The following is a 16,926-nucleotide window of genomic DNA, read 5'->3' on the forward strand; positions in this document are numbered from 1 at the left end:
TGGGGGGTGGGGGGGGGCTGCACCCTGTGGGGGCTGGGAGCCCCACCCCTCCTGAGCAGCCCCCCTCCCCCCCACAAGGTCTCCCACACCCAAAGTCCCCCGAGCAATTCACCCCACACCTACCCACATCCCTCCACACATACCCACCCACCTTCCCCCACACCCGTCCTGCAAACACCACATCCCCTCTATCACACACCCATCATGTGCAAAGAAAACCAGAAGTACATATCAAACACACACAGGTATTTAGAATTTATTTTATCATGATGAGAGAGACACTGGTAGGCTTCCACATTGCTTTAACATTGTAAATATATCAATAAAGCATTGCCCAACTGATCACTGTCTCGCTCTCTACTGGGGAGGGGGGGGAGGGGGGTCTTTTGTTTTAACTGTGGAAAAACATGGATTTGGGGGGATTTTTAAAAGTGGATTTGGGATGCTGCTGCAGCAGTCCAGCTGGCACAAGGGGTTGTGTCCCTAGGTCCCAGAAACTCCTAACAGCAAGTAGCCCCGAGCTGCTTGCCAGGGCAGCTTTTTGTACGGATGGGGCCAGGACAGGGCAGCTTTTGATATTACTGGGGACAGCACAGGTGCTGGCCCTGGGCTCTAGCTCCCCCTGGCTGCAGATCCGGCCGGAGCCAGGCAGAGTTATTTTGCCCCAAGTGGCACAATTTGTTCCACAACAAAGTGCATGTCCGAACATGTGCGCCAAGGCAAAAAGTTCCAGCTCAAATTTGCACTGCTTCAATTTGAGCTGCTGCAAGCCCACATGCTTGCATGTGTGGATGCATCCAGAGTGTTTTAATTGAAGTGGGTTTTTTCAGCATCCTGATCATCATATAGTGAAGAAACATAACCACTCTTACACTGGAAGGTCAGTTACTTTCAGATAGCTACAGTTATTCAGATCTAAGTTTAAAATGGCTTAGAATTTTTGTAACAGCAACAAACTAAAACCAGGCAAGATTCTTTACATTCATGCAAGCTTTCCCTTCAGCTCTGCTAATCCTTCCCAAGTATTCTAGCACCAGTGCCTCATCCCCACAAAATCCTCCCCCTCCATTCCAGACAGGAAGAATCCTGCACACACGGGCCTGCTGGACAAGGGTCTAGGCCTTGCTTGTTTTTAATTTGGGAAGCAAGCAGCATTAACTAAATTGATCTTAGTGCACTCAAAGATGCATTAACTGGTGAGGGAGGAGGGGGAAAGGGAGGAGCATCAAAGTTTAGTCAGATCATCCAAGCCCAAACAGAAAAAAAGAGGATCTACACAATGAGCAGGAAAGGGTATTATTTGGCAGAGATCTAACTGGCCAGGACCACGCCCTGCACATAGTGCTGGGGCAGAAGTCAGATATTCACTACTAGGACAGATGTCACATGTTGCTGCCAAAAAAGAGATGACACCACCCCTGTTGTTCCTACACCATGCATTACACCACTATTGCTGCTCTGCCCTCTACCTTGCCAGAGCCAAACCCACTGCACAGAAAATGCAAAGTGAAGGAAGGAGGTAGATGGGGAATGGGAAGTGAAGACACTCCCTACCTCTACCTCCATTCTAGTACCTCCACCTCACCAAAGACAGTGCCTGGGGGTTTGTGCCCTGTTCACCCATCCATTGTTCCATTCCCCTTATTTGAGAAGGGCCTCATATTTTGGTTTGGGGAAAAAGGCTTAGTTCCTATATTAGTAAATACTGAATAAGCGAGTCAAGCTTCGATTAAATGATTTGAGTATTCAGAGCAAGTTAGTAAAAATTTCAGAAAACTATTTTCATTGGAGGCATAAGCATTTGCTGCTTTCCATCTTAGACTTCTACCAAACAACTTGCTGAAATAGTCTATTCCTATGGTTACTCTGACTGATGGAGCTGCAAACATGAAATATTAATGGACAACAGTGGACAAAATGTTAAACTTAATCTTCTAGCAGATCTGGACACCAGTGGCTACAGCATAAAAAACAACCTTGCCCCTAAATATAACTTCCACCACTGCTGTTCCAACAGTAGCAGTGGTACAGAACACTGAAAAAGTCAAAACCAGAGACCGTGCTGTCCCAGCAACTAACCGGTAAATACAATATCCCTGCAAAATCAGCAATTGATTCCGATTGCAGAAGTTTCTCTCTCAATTGGAATGATTCTGGTCTTCAAAACTAAGCCTATGTGAATAGGGAAGTATTCAATTCAGATTCGGCCAATTTGGAGGACAGAAATTCAATTTGGAGATTCAGATCACTGTCCTGAATCGATTCAGCCAGATCAGCTTCAGAAGATTCGGTGCTGATTTGGAGAGATTCAGTGATTTGGAGCAGCCAGGGAGAGGTAAGCACAGCCGGGCAGCTGCAGGTTCTCCCACGGCTCCTCTGACTATGCCTGACTCTCCCTGGGCAGGGGGAACCGTGGGAGAAGTCCCCATGGCTACTCTACCCGACCTTATCCCCCACCTGGCCCCAGCCTAATCCTGGCACTTAAAAAAAAAGAGAGCTCTGTACTCACCAGCTGCAGGAACGGCGATTAGGGCCTCTGAGCGCTTGTGGCAGAGCACCCCCTCCTTCCCACCCACCCCCCCTACACAGCATGAGGCAGTGGAGGGCAGCAGGGATCACCCACCCCACCTCTCAGCACCCACATGGCAACTGCCCGATGGCACGGGTGCAGTGCAGCTTGGCAGGGCACTGTGCGCTGCCTGGGAGCTGGGGTGGCTTTTACCTGGTCTACTGATTTGATTCAGATTTGGAGATTTAGTCCCCGAATTGGGCTGAATCTCCTCCAAAAAAAAAAAAAAGATCGAATCACCTACCAAAGTTTTGCAACGTCCTATTGAAAACCTGTTTCTGTACCACCATATACTACATGTAGTCAGGATGAAGTTAGACAAGCTTTTTAAATGCAAGACATTCAAGCTTGCATTTTGTAGTTGGGATAAAGTTAGACAAACTTTCATCCCAACTACACAGTAGGTCCAATACAAGATACCACCCTATGAAATCCTTGTCTCTCGCATATATATGAATTTTTATTTTCTACCTTCTGAGGATTCAGTGTAAATTCAGTGTCACTGCACATGGGTGGAAGTTAAAGGAGCACACAGCTATAGCTTAGTAGAGAATCTACAGCATTCCTTCCTCCCACAATTTGAACCAACAAACATCTGGATTTCTATTTTATACTTTCATCCTCTCCACCATCTTTTTGTTGCTTAACTCATCTTCTGCATCTTGGTTTTGCTACTGCAACACAGTGGGCACATCTACATGTGTACTTTACTACAGAGTTGACTTATTAGCTCTGCAGTGAAGTTTCACCATCTACATGTCCGTCCCTATTAAGATGCAGTAAACTAAACTCCACTGTGGGATAGTACTGCCCAGGACAAGTACTATTCTACGGTGGAGTTAATTAGTGCACTGAAACACACGTAGACAGTGACCAGAGCTACCTGGAGCACAAGAGTGTTACAGTGCAGGGGATGCCTGCTGGCTAGCCCTGCACTGTAGCACCCTCATGCCCCAGCCAGTCCCTCCACAGCACACTGAGCCAGGGCAGAGCAGCTCCAAGCTGGCAGGCTGACCCCCACTGCCCTGGAACCCTCTGCCAGCTGGGGCTGTACCACCCCCCATCTCAATGTGCTGCAGTCCTGGACACTGTGCCTGGGAGCAGTAAACTCTGGCATGAACTCCACCAAGTTTATTGCCATGTGGTAATTTCATGTGTAGATAAAACTCTTCAGAGCAGATGCAACTGGGCCCCAATCCTGACAAATTCAAAAACTTTACCCTAGTTAGAACCATTCTATTTGTTTTAGGTGTTTATTTCTTCTGCAACGGCTTCTAAAACTGCTCAACTCCAATAGGCAATTACAGTTTTATGGCAAGCTAGGGCTTCCTTCTATAAAAATGGATTTTACAATAGGGCATCCCCTTAGCTAAAAATAAACTAACAAACAGCACACGAACATAGATTTTTAATCCAGTTGATTTAAAAAACTGTCAATCAGCAGCATCTGTTATATGAGCTTACAGGACTTAGCAATGAACAAAATTACAGTTTCCTTTCCTGGCCAAAAGAGCCAAATGTAATGCAATATGCAACTATCCTTAATACATGAATCTTTTCCTCTCCTGACATCACAGCATGAAAGTGCATCTGATGCACTTCAATGTCAACATCAAAATGGAAGAGTAGGAGAAAGTATAGAAGTCACATGGACGGAGTTAAAGCACCTAAAATGGATATTAAAAAGGTAGTTAACACATTAAGCCTAAAATATAAACAGTTTTCTACAATATGCAATGCTATTTCTACTTTTATATAAACCTTCTTTTCCAATCAGTTTTTCATGACGAGCATCATTTTTACTAATTCAAGAGCTTATTTAACCTGGACTTCAGTTTTCCATCTGTTTGTAAAGCAAATACAGCACAAAATAGTGCAAGATTCCCACAGCACATTACTAATGTAACTCAAGTGTGACATGGGCTTCATTTCATTATTACATTTCTACTGGGAGAACTGTCACTCTCCCGTAGCAACTATAAGAGCACATGGATACAAGCCCCTTCTGGGAGAAAGATCTTCCAAGTTTCTTTCACAAGAATGAACCATTGTACACTCCCCTCCCAGTTTGGCCTAAGAACAAGGCAATACTCCTCACCTCTTCCCCAGACCACACTGCATGATCTGAGGAAAAGGCTGGGAACTTTGGCCCACTGATGCCTCTGATCCATTCCCAGGGGTTGCAGGCATCAGCTTTAAACATGCTGAGGTGGTAGGCAACTCCCTGCCACCATGTGGCACATTAAGAACCCCATACCTGTAGCCTTGCTGTTTTACCTGGTTGCAGAAGGGCAGCAAGCTCTTCCAGCTGGGTCCTCAAACCCAGGGTCCCTGGGTCTGGGAGGTGAGCAGGAGTGCTTTGCCCCACTACTCCAATTCCCCCAGGGCTGGGAGGAATGGAGATGTCGCTGCTCCACACACTTTCCCCAAACCAATCCCCAGCCTGGGGAAGGCAAAAAGAGAGCAGGGGAGATGCATGCCAAACCCCTGTTGCTCCCTTTTCTAAAATGATTTCAAGCAGTGGAAATTTCTCACAAAAAGTTTCCACCACTAGAATTGAGTGCCTGTTCAAGGCCCTACATTACATCTATTCTTTTCAACTGCAGGCCTACTTGCAAAAGCTTCTAGTTGCGACACATAGCATACAGTAAGAATCTAAGAAGACTAATTGGTAGAAAACATGCAACCCTTAAAAACTGAACCAAGAACACTTTTTCCATCTGCATGTCAGTTTACTGAAAACATCTCTAGTGTACACATTTCAGTTTTCTTTGGATATTTTGCTCCTTTGACTCGCACACAATGATTTCAGGTGATAAAAAAAAAAAGACAGAAGGAAGAGCATGGATCTTAGGTTTCACAGCTATTAAACTACTACAGTTAACATTACACAGAGCTGCAAGACAGGAAACCCTTTACTTTTATGACCCAATATCTACATTCTATTGAAGGTGGGGAGAGAAGGGACAACACTCTTTAAATTCCACCCCTCCACCTCCATCCAAGGTAATCTGGATACATTTTGCTGTCACCATGAACATAGTATAATTAAAGCATAAGGAATGGATGGAGAACATTGCAGAGAAATCAAGATTAACATCCCCGATTATACTAGTACAGTTTTTTTCTGTAATTCAACAAAAATGGGTAACTAGGAATGCTACACTACAAAAGACCAGCTACTCCTTGGGACTTCATTTTAGTATTCACTGAAAATAAAGTTTCTTTTTCTGCAATACCCTTATTATGCAGTCACCACAACACAAATATGCTTCTTTGTTATCACTTGACCCAGCTGCATGCAAAGCAAGCTCAGGCCAGAGAGATGTAGCTTCCGACACAAAATGGAAATCAGATTAAAAGTGAAAAGGGGCAGAGGTAATGTCCTTGGTATGTGTGTGCATGACAGCTAGTAAATAAAAATGTTATCACTCGCCTCCTAGCCTGCATAAAGTCAAAATGTATACAAATAGTAATTTTTAGTAGTTTGAAAATTACAACTTTTTCCAGCAAGTTATACAACTGCATGGAATTAAATCCATCTTGGTCAAAGTGTCGTATTTACTTCTCACTAAAGGAAATACTGAGTAAATAGATCTATTCACTAAAAAGATTTGCTTCCATTAAAGTACAGTCAAGAATTTATGAATCATTTATGAAATTCTGTGAAATTTTTATTTCTTATTTACCAGTACTATGCATCTACAATCAGTTAAAACAGATGCATGCAGTCTAGCAAAATTATCAGTGTACTTCAAACACTGTAAAAACACAATAGTGTGAAAAGATATACATGCCAAAACTGATTTACTGTTAAGTACTCAGTTCTGGTCTTATGAGCTCCCCCCGTATCTCAGTACTTATGAGCTCCTCTCCGTATCTCAGTACTGGTTACCGTACCAACACATACTAACAGTACTTCATTTCACAAGGTACAATTTTCACCCAAATAATGATTATGATAATGCTCCCCTTAACACTGAACTTCCCCATTAAGGTAAAATCATAATCCTGAATTTTGTACCCAGCATAATAGAAGAAATGGAAGTTATTAATACCGCATCTATTTAGTCACTCAAGTACTGCAGTTCTCATAATATTAACAATGCTTCATTTTTAATTTGGCAATACTCTAAGCGTTTACTTTGCATAAAACTAGTGCATCATTAAGAGAGCCAGATTTTTAAACAGATGAAGAGCAGCAGCAGACGATGGGGCCTTGCAGGTCACTTTTCTACTGAAGAAATCAGCTTTGTGGAATCTGACTATTTTTGTACTGTAACTTTATTTTCCACTGTGGACACCAGTCTCCAAACAGAGTTGGTCTGACAAAATACAGACAAGCCCATCTTTCAGAAGTCTCCATACAAACAACAGCACCTGCTTCCCTGGAAGCAATTACACTGAGAACTGACTCAAGAGAGAGTGATTAAGGAAAAAAGCTTTCCCCAAACAACCTGAACCACAACAAAACAAGATAGCATTTTTTCAAAAATCTCTCTGCTGCCCAAAATAATGACCTGTATGTAGGACTATGCAGCAGCACCATCTGGTGACTCCAGCCAAGGCAAGTGATAAATCCCTTTGGGGTGGAATTTTAAATCAGTGCTGATCTTTAGGCAGTTAAAGACTTTAACATAGTCAAGTCAGCAACATCCTGCAGCAGGGGGCCACGTTAATGGATCTTAGCTCCAAGTGCTTCCAATCAGACCCATGCCACCACCAGAGCCATAGAGCCACTGCTGCCCCTTCCCAACACTCCCCCTGCCCCCGCCAACACCACCAGCAACGCCACCACACCATGAAAGCCTCCCAAATCTAGTCCATGGGCCATAGGTTGCCACCCCCTTCCCTAATGTTCTCTTGCCTTATCTCCTTTGTACAGCTAAAAGGGACTGCATTGCTCTTGTGATATTTCACAAGAAAAATAATTCTAAAAAAGTCTAACCAGAAGTAAATCCACTACATAAATCATTTGAAATTGCACAAGAAATAAAGCACAACTGTCACTGAGCCTTCAATGTCAGCAGCTCCTTCCTCTTTCTTGAGAATTATTCAGTCATAAGAGAGGAGTGTGATAGTGCACAGGCCATACTCTTGTTTCAAAGCAACAGAGAAATATCTAGATACATCACTTAATGACTCTAGAGATAAAGACACTGAAGTCCCCAACAAATATACCAAGGGGTACTATTAACATGGCACAAGCAATGTTAGAAGATGTATCCACAGTGACCAAGTAACTCTTAGTGCTAAATTAAGACACTGGGCTTCTCCTTAGATTTCAGAAAAGGGTGATATTACGACAAATTCCATGAGCACCAGAAGTAAGCCATTTATACAACTACAACCCTACTTTAACAACACATTATTTTAATATTAACTCACACATTTACAAAGTGCATTTTTCAGAGACAGCAACATCTAGTGATATAAAACAACGGGTCTCCCACCTTCAGACAGCTATGTGGTGTGGTCATTTAAACAGAAAACAAACGGAAATAGCAGAGGTCCAAGATTAGAATCTATTTACATTTTACTCAAACAGAACCTTTGAAACAAATGGCTGGACAAGTTAAACAGAAGGTAAAGCTCCAGAACTAAATTTTGGATACAATCAGATCCACCCTGCATCATTAACATGGAAGCTATCCTTATGACTGAATGCACCCATCAGCATTTTTAAACGGCTTGATCAGTCACCCATTGTTACCCAATGCCCATGTAGAGACCCTGTTCCCAGACTTGAAGTCACATGCCCCACAGACATTCATACACAGAAACAAGGTCACATGCAACTCACAAGGTAACTGAAGTTGGGCGGCAAGCCCCAATGTGAGCTGTCTGCCCTCCAAAAACTGGCAGCCACTGACAAGATAAAGCAAAAGTCACCAAAGCAGTCCATTTCCCAGTAGACATGTAAGGCACATCATTAATACCATTTGCTTGACTGACTTAGATGAGAGGCCAAAGTGCTAGTTGCCCTTTCCTCTACGGGGGAGTTCTCCACAGGCAAGAGCAAAAAACCTTGACAGGGGAACGTGATTAAGTTTATGGCGCAGCAAGCTTGGCTTTGTTTGTTTTGTGAACAACTAGCTTACTTCAGTCAAGAATAGTGTCTGGTGCCCATCACAAAGCAAGAAAATGCACGCAAAAAACTTGGAAGACCAACCAAAAAATATATAATCAGCTATATAGTAAAAAAATACCCACATCTCAAAGTTTAGTGTCTTTCACATTACCAAAACTGTAACCTGCTGAAGAGAGATTTAAGGTGATTGTGTTTGCTCAAATACGAGCTTTACTCAAAAGTGAAGGTTCAGAAAGCAGACAAGGTTCTTTGGGTAAATCCGATACCATATTAGATCATCTCAAATAGTTGGAAACATTCTTTTTTGCAAGCTTTCAGGTATAAATACCCTTCGTCAGGCTGAGAAAGCATCTGCAGTTGGTGTGCGTTCTTCCTAGATGGAATGGGGAAGGGTATTTATACCAGAAAGCTTGCAAAGAAGAACTTTTCCAATTATTTGAGATGGTCTAATAAAAGATATCAGATTTACCAAAAGAACCTTGTCTGCCTATGCGCTACAGACTATACCCCTGTAAGATTCAGAAAGTGTTCCTGGGAAGACAAAATGTTTTTCCCACATTTCTCCACAGCTTCAGTTAACAAGACAGAAAGTTGGGGTTTTTTTTAAATGAATTAAACATTGCCAATCAGAGAATGGATAACAAACAGGAAGGATAAGCTCTAAAAAGGAAGCTTGCTGTGATGGACCATTTCATGGATAAAAAAAAAAAACAAAAAACAAGAGCATAACTGAAAGACTCCCATCAAAAAACAGAACCTTACACAAAGAACTGAAAGAAGCAAATAGGTGCAAGACCCTTTACTTGGGAGGGTTAAGTGGCTTTATGATTTGTTCCCATTACAACCACTTTAAAATTATTAGATATTGATTTGCATCTGAGAACTGACTGCTGGAAAACACAATTCAAAGTGGCATGGTTTGCGAACTCACTTCTCAGTTAGTAACACGCTGATACCATTTCCTAGATTTGCTGGAATTTCACACCTACACACTTGTTAGCTAGTTACAGCATAAGCTCAGAAAATTACAGTTATCTGCATTTAGAGACTGTTTGATAATCTTGGTTTTCTATGCCCGTATTAAGAACAAAACTCAGAGCTATACATCAGGGCCCTGGAATTTAAATATACGATTAACACTGTAAATAAAAGGAAACAAATTCCTTAAGGAAAACCTTTAAGCATGCCAGATCCGTTCCCAGTAGTAACTGCTCTGGTTTGACAAGAGATAAATATTTACAGTCTAGAACAGAGAACACCTTGTGTTGCAATACTAGGAATGCAACCCTCATCAGTCCTTAATATACTTAAAAGAGCTGGGATTTTTACGGGTTTGAGTATCTGGAAGTGCATACATTTGACATTTTCCATTTATAGCACTAAAAAGAATAATTGAAGGTAATTATGTAGGGAATTTGTCAAACGTACTGATAACTTGGAACAGATTTTCATGAAAGAAGACCTCATCATTCACAGGATATAGACAATCACTTATGACAAATACATATTCATGGCAATGATTTTGAGTTTCGTTTATCCCCTCACTCATCCCTATTTAAAGCAGCCCCTTAGTTTTAAAATCATAACACTCTGAATTGCAAGCAAATCTAATACCCCACTTCAAAATTCATCTGATTGTGGTTTCTTCCTTCCTCAAACTTAAATCTGTTGGTTTTGGGCCAGTTACTCACTTGGAATCCTTTTAGTCGCAGGGCAAACAGTGTCTTAGTCCAACCAGAACAAAAAGATGTCGAGAGCATCCTTCATGACAATGCTAAGAGTGGTCCAAGAACTGAAAGCATAGTACAACTGGGCAGGCCTACCACCCCACAGGAAAATTCCTTACTCACACATCAGATCATCTTGTGTGAGAGTGTATTACTAGGCATGTCACACACACACACACACACACACACACACACAATTAATAGGGACCTACCTAAATCACAGTGGAAGCGCACTGCATAGTGGTTCCTTTAATGTTGCTCTTCTTGCCATGCCCACCCTTCCCCACCACTGACCGGCTGAGAGGCCCTGGCAGCCTGCCACTAGCTGCTGATTGGCCAGGAGGCAGAAACCATGGCATATTTAAAGCTACAGTTTTTGCCTTCCACCTGATGAGGAGCAAGCAGCGGGGCTGCCAGGGTCCCTTAGCCAATCAGCAGTGAGGGGAGGAAGGGCATGCAGTAGAGAGCAAGATTAAAGGAGCCACTAAGCAGTGCACTTCTGCCACAATTTAGGTAGGTCCCTGTTAGTATGTGTCTTCATACTTAGACCAGTACAAAACATGCATGGACCTCGATTTCAAATATTATTGACTACAAAGGAGGCAGCATTGTCTAGTAGTTATACCATGAGATTGGATACTGAAATCTCTGGATTCTATACCAAACTGTAATCAGCTCAGCTTCCTGTGTTCTTGTTCATTTAGCAATATGCCTGCCTGCGACTCATGGCATGTTTATAAAAAGCTGCCACAAAGATTTTTGTTTTTTCACTCCCCTCCCCCTTAAAAATGTCTTTATATCTTTCAGTGTCCTACTCAGCACAATTAACCTAGTCATTACTACAATGGATTAAACTATGGTTACTCTTTGAACTGAGCACTCTGGTTTGCCTACTGTATCCAGAAAATTCGTTTTTATTCTCCTGGTGGTTTTTTGATGCATTTTGTCTTGCATTTAGTTCTACCTTTATAAAACACAATTAATGTGCCAGTCAGATTCAGATTTGAAAGTTAGCACTGTGAGATTTTTAAGTAAGATTTCTAAAGACTGACAATGGTCATTTAGTCTTAAATACAGAGGTCATGAAAAGAAGCCCTATTTAGTCCTCCGGTATCACTGTCTGCTATTGAATCAAGCAAGTAGAAAGAGTCCTAATGGAACTAGAAAATATCTATACCCAAGCCACTCATATCTGTAGCAAATATTAAATTATGCTTTGTTCTGTATGCATGTGGGCTTGTTTTAATGATTTTGTGGGAAAACACACTCACTATGCTTAAAAAGTGCTATTGAACATATAGACAGCAAATTCACCAGGCTATCATGATTGTCTTTCATATGTTTAAGTGTTATAACTTCAGTCACAAGGTAATAAAGAATTGGCCATTATGGTAAACATGAACTGCAAGATCACTTTGCATAGTAACTAAAGAACAAAGAAATGTTCCCCAACATCAGCAGCTGTTTCTAATATTAATATTGTACACAAAAAACTCAATTCTATTTGCAGAAAGTGATAGTGTGCACGCATGTTTAAGAAAGCTGTCAAATATGAGGCCATCTGCCTTTCAAGATATATTGCTACTGATACCGATGCTATTCATTGTCCTGCATCAATGCTGTTGCTAGCAATGTTCAAGAGGCAAGACTTTTTTGTAATATCTTTTATTGGATATAGGGGGCGAGCTGGGCTACAACACTTTAACCCTACTACAGTATGGTTGATAGTATTATATTCACTGTCCTGTATCAATGCAGCAATACAAAGTTTTTCTTCAACTTTTCCTCCAAGGACACAAAAATATCTAGCTTTTACTCTAGGGAATAGCAAGCTTGATTATTTTTTAAATCACTGTACGGGCTGACACCATCTTTCACTACCACAATTTTGAAGACAGCAATTCTTAGCTTTTTTTTTTTTTTTTTTTGAACCTAGGAAAGAGATCCTTTTCTCAAACACTAAGAAAGGGGTTCTCAATCCCCGGGCCATGGTGGGTCAGTTGCCAGTCCACAGTAGTCAGCTGCCAGACCAGAAGTGGCCACAGACTAACCAGCCATGGCTTCTGCAGGGCTTGCGGCAGCACAGTGTCTGGCCCACCCCCTCGCCCGGGGTGGGGGGTTATCCTTACCTGTCTGCCGACCAAAAATTAATCGCAGTCAGCTATGACTGCTGGGTCGCAGCATAAAAACTTTGGGAAGCCTGCACTAAGAGATTCCAAACAGTGATGTTTTAACTCCATGACAATTCTTCATTCTAAAGATATTGGGAACAAACTGAAGTACAAACTGTACCCAAAGTGGAAAGCAATTAATTTTTGTAACATTAAGAAAAAAAAAAAAAAGTGTACTAGCAAACAGGTAGCTAGTTTCCTTCAAAAAGGACTTGGGTAGCATGCTGTAGAGCATCTCATGCAAGTAGTAATAAAAGCAAAAGGAAAGGTAGGTGGTTGAGCTCCTGCCCTCCTTCAAACCTCTCAACAGGGGGAAAGTTCATGCCACTCCAATGGGCAGCACTATTAACTTAGCTTCTCTCCCTCCTTCTGAACATACTTACAAGCTTTGTGGCACATACAGTTTCTGACAAGTGCCTGTATTGGTTCAGAACTGCTCTACCGCCATTACCCAATAAGCCGATCACTTCTGGTGGTAGATAAAGGTTGACAAAAGCTTTTGCTTTCAAGATTTTTTGTTGGATGGGGAAGGAGGAAGAGGAGGAACAGAGAAGATAAATTCCTAGCATAAGGAATCCATTCCAGGAGACTCACAGCAAACAAATAAGAGAAACAAGAGGACGATACACTAAGAAAACTGAGATTACTCCACGTCTGTTTTCAGTCTGCTAGATTTGAAAATAAATCTTAGCTTGGGTTTCTCTTGGAGAGATTGAATAAATGCCAGAGAAAGGTAGCATTAAGGGCATGGGACTACCTGAGAATTCCAAACACAATCTTTCCTTTCCTCCACTTACCAGACCTCTTGATCATCAAAACACTAAAAGATACAAAGTCTAAGTCTTTGGGCACAATTAGTAACATATTTCTGCACTCAGACCAATACTTGGTTGAAGCTGGCTGGCCAGTGTCAACAGCAACAAAATCAAGTTTTCGGGAGTTCAGTCAGTTTTACTGCTGCAGGCCAGAGGTTTGTAGAAGCAGTGGAACTATTTTACAAGAACCAATCTGTCCTATTGCTATTTGGGAAACTTAAGAGGCAAAACAAAAAACTCAAGCCCTTTAAAAGTTTGAAGTAGTGAAGGACTGTACTCTGCACCAAAGCCAGGGTACTCAGCAGAAACACTGAAGTTAACAAGAAACCAGTTGGTTTCACTATTCATCAGAGCACTGACACAATGCAATTTACTTCATTCTTAAAAATGACATGCTTTATTGGGGAGGTGCACGCAGGGGACAAAAAATAGGAATGAATTACACGCTGCTCCTTACCTTATCCTGTCTATGTCCACGATACCATCCCACATACCGTCCCAAGAAGACCACTATGAAACATAGGCTCCCTATCTTTGGATCATATTGGTAGGGTTATATCTGACTACATCTCATTTTCCAGTATCCTAAAGGGTTCCGATGAGGTATGCTCAGCTAAGTGCTCAGCCATTATCTTACCCAAGTGCAAGATTTGCTCTGGGCCCTCTTTCATGTGGGTCACCTGCTTGTAGGATCCTGGTACATCTTTCAAGCCCTACCTTGTGTACCAGTTAAGCCCTTAAACACAGAGAAGCTATGCCTAATAATTAAAGTAAATTCCTTTCACTCTCTTGAATAGATAGCTCTTAATTAGTTACGTAAGGAGAAGTATTTAGGCATTTACACATATTTTAAAAAATCCACCATGCAGGAAAGTTAAAATCTTACCTCTGAATACTCTTTTTGTGACCTTCCATATCGAAAAATCTGAACTCTGGTGTGTTCCTGGGAATTAGATAACCTTTAAGTCGTGACAAAAGCTGAAAACAAGAAAGGAAGTTCAAAGTGAAGGATCATATAAATGAAAAATTGAGTACCAGTGCACCTAATCCTTCCCCTTCCAAATGATCAAACATTCCCTAAAAGCAGAAAACCACACTTTAATTTTGAGGTTCCAGGCTTCAGCTATACCCTCCCTCCTTCCCCACTATACATACAAGCCTCCATCAAAACAAAAGTTCTCTTAGTTCTTGAATCCACTGTTAAAAACAAGAGCTGTTTCAGCAAAATGCTTAAAAATCAAGGCAAATATGCTCCCTAATTAAAAACTCACTTTTGACTTGGCTATGCTATACAAATTTGGACAAAAACAAAATGGGCAGTTACACATTTTAGAGGGAACTATGACTAAGTGAGGACTCCATCTTGCACATCACAAGATTCATCTCAAAGGGCGCGTCTACATATTGCTATAGCATGCTTTATGGCTATCACGCAGGTCTACATGTGATTGCCAGCTATGTCACCATAGCGGTGCACTTCCCTGGTATAGTGCACCACTTTGGCAACATAGTGGCAAAATCCAACCATGCACTGCACGCATGGTGCGGTAACCACCCATACTGCCTGGTGCTTTAGTACTTCCAAAAGGACGTACTAAAGCACAGCGCTGTAGCAATGTCACCATATGGTGACGTGTAGACACACTTAAAGTGTAAATCAATTACCAACACCCAGCCAGATAACTCTGCAGTTCCTAATGGGAAAAAGTGTATTCCCCTACAACCATAATTCAAGCCATCATACAACACAACTAATTTACTGTATTAGACCTAAACATCCATGCAACAAAAGCATCCAAATTGCATAAAAATAAATGTTTTATAAAAACAATGTTAAAAGCAGAAAATCTCAACATGAACATTTTTTATACAGAACAGACCTAAAGTGCTTCTGTAAACAATATTAGCAGAGATATAAAATGTAATTTATGACACTAACTACATTAACCAAGAGTAGAATTTTGTATAAATTGTGAGATTAAACCTATAGTAAAGTGTAGTTAAAAAAAATAATTCAAGAGGAATTTATGATCAACAGGGAAGCTTGAAGAACATTAGGGAAAAGGTTTGCCTGACTAGCATTCCAGTCTTTCCTTTCAGTATTAAGGTTCATGTTTTAGAGAGCTCTCAATAATATACTACATTTGGTACATGAGCTTGTATGTATTCAAGCTTGCAATACAGAAAGCTATTAGTTGGAAAGTAATTACAATGTTAAAAATTCAACACGGACTTCAGTGCAGGATAAGAAAGGATGGGGACCTATACTAGTTCGGAAAATTAACAGACAGTGTAATCTGACTCGCCCATACTAATGACAGGCCTACTACAAATTAATATTTCTCAAAATTCAGTTAGTGCAAATTCAATCAGGAACCCAAAGTTATTTTGTCCATTTGACAAGTCTAATTTAGTTTAACATATAATAAGTGTATACTAGTAAGTGTTCTAGCACTAATTTTCGATTACATTTACAAAAAGGTTAACAGGACCTCAGTACAGTAATGTTAAATCTTTGCTAAGGGAGGACAAAGCTATTTTTGTACTTATCTAATTTTTATTGTAAGTGTGAAAGGGAGGTTTAATCAGAAGCTAGTGTTTTCATCAATATGAAAATGCCTTCTTAAGAAGCCAACACCATACCGTGTTGCCATCATTGTTTCCTGTGCAGAAACCCAACTTACTTAAGTTGTACTCCTTGAAAGAATTTGTAAAAAAAAATAAATAAATAAATAAAAACAAAAATATTCTGTTTAACTCTCCCATTTCAATGTAAAGGTTTATAATAAAATTATATCCCTTCTAGACAGACAAATACATGCATGGAAGATCTGTAGGAGGTCAAGCTTGAGAGAAAATGAGAAGTTCAACACACTGTCAAACCTACTCTTGACAGCCACATTGCACCTGAGGTGCTGTCTTGGATATGCAAGTTCAGCAACTCCTGTTAGCCAAATGAAGGAAAAGGGGATTCACTGAATGTCTCACTATATATATAGTCTTCGAGAAAATAAATTCTTTTAAAGCGAACCTATTCACTGTCATCTTGTCTAGATTTGCTCCTGGGTTACCAATATGACAAACTCCTTGCCCTCCCCCACAGATGTTGCCTTCAACTTAGACCTCTTAAGTATTACTAGCAAAAGAATGAAAGGTTTCAAATATTCACCTTTAAGTCTTCAGCTGATACAAATTACTTTTGGCTCCATGGCTAACAAACTTAGAAATTAAATCATCTTTGGTTGCCATGGGTAACTAAAATTTGACCAGACTAAGGAGAAGTTCCTTATTAGCCACTATGGCAGCTGATGACCCAAACTTACTAAAGTCCTTATTTTTGGAACAAAGGCTTAATTACTAGGGCTGGGCGAAACAGCGGTTTCATTTCTGTTTCAGATTTGGCCATTTTGGAGGGACAGTGATTTGTTTCGGTGTTTCGGATCGGGAGTTTTGATGCCATTTCAGTGCCAATTCAGAGATTTGGATCAGTTGGGGAGAGGTAGGCACAGCCAAGGCAGTTGCAGGTTCTCCCGCGGCTCCTCTGGCTGCACCT

General features: G+C 41.1%; 1 protein-coding gene across 3 annotated transcripts in view; it reads right to left on the reverse strand.

Annotated features, from left to right (window-relative positions):
- Positions 1-14,354, reverse strand: part of HDAC4 (histone deacetylase 4) — a 422,181-nt gene extending 407,827 nt beyond the window's left edge. For all 3 annotated transcript variants that reach the window (XM_025199370.1, XM_014518186.2, XM_025199369.1), the window contains exon 1: positions 14,260-14,354. The gene's annotated coding sequence lies outside the window, so the exon portion shown is untranslated. The remainder of the gene's footprint in view (positions 1-14,259) is intronic.
- Positions 14,355-16,926: the final 2,572 nt, after the last annotated feature.

The sequence above is a fragment of the Alligator sinensis genome, unplaced genomic scaffold (assembly GCF_000455745.1).
Source record: "Alligator sinensis unplaced genomic scaffold, ASM45574v1 scaffold233_2, whole genome shotgun sequence".
Classification (NCBI taxonomy): Eukaryota; Metazoa; Chordata; order Crocodylia; family Alligatoridae; genus Alligator; species Alligator sinensis.